The sequence below is a fragment of the Ambystoma mexicanum genome, assembly GCF_040938575.1.
Source record: "Ambystoma mexicanum isolate Mex_15411 chromosome 12 unlocalized genomic scaffold, UKY_AmexF1_1 Mex_chr12_unloc.1, whole genome shotgun sequence".
In the NCBI taxonomy this organism is placed as follows: Eukaryota; Metazoa; Chordata; class Amphibia; order Caudata; family Ambystomatidae; genus Ambystoma; species Ambystoma mexicanum.
Window position 1 is genome coordinate 811,442 of NW_027182322.1, and position 597 is coordinate 812,038.

Consider the following 597-nt stretch of genomic DNA (forward strand, 5'->3'; position numbering starts at 1 on the left):
AGGCCATGATATCTTACACCCCCCACAATCAAAAGGTATTGGGGTGTCCCGGGAGGGGGTAGATGGTGCCTCTACATTGGTTAGAACCAGACTAAACACAAAACAGGATGACCACTTGTGTCACTGTAAATTAACCCCCAAAAAACAGGGGATGGGAATTACCATAGGTTTGTTCAGACCATGATATCTTGCACCCCCACAATAAAAACGTTCCTGGGCTGAGGATTCAGTTTGAAATAATTTAAAATTAAATATAGTGATGTATAAAAAAACACAGGTCCCACCGAGATTTGAACTCGGATCGCTGGATTCAGAGTCCAGAGTGCTAACCATTACACCATGGAACCACATGAGTACAGTAGAACTTATTGCATCTTAGAATTCTGGAGATGTGATTTAGGCAGTTATAAACTTAAGTAAAGGGTACATCAGTGTCATTGTACCTGAACGAAGCGATAATCTCGAAGCTGATAGAGACAATCAGGCAGACCAAATGGCTCATACATAAATTCGGAAGATGCAGAATTACCCCTCATATGATGGGCGACTTTTTTTTAACGAGGCACGTGGAAATGCGTGTGGATAGCGATTCCATTA

General features: G+C 41.9%; 1 non-coding gene across 1 annotated transcript; it reads right to left on the reverse strand.

Moving 5' to 3' along the window:
- Positions 1-275: 275 nt before the first annotated feature.
- TRNAQ-CUG (transfer RNA glutamine (anticodon CUG)) lies at positions 276-347 on the reverse strand. The gene has a single exon. It is a non-coding gene; the product is annotated as a tRNA-Gln (tRNA).
- Between the last annotated feature and the right edge of the window lie 250 nt (positions 348-597).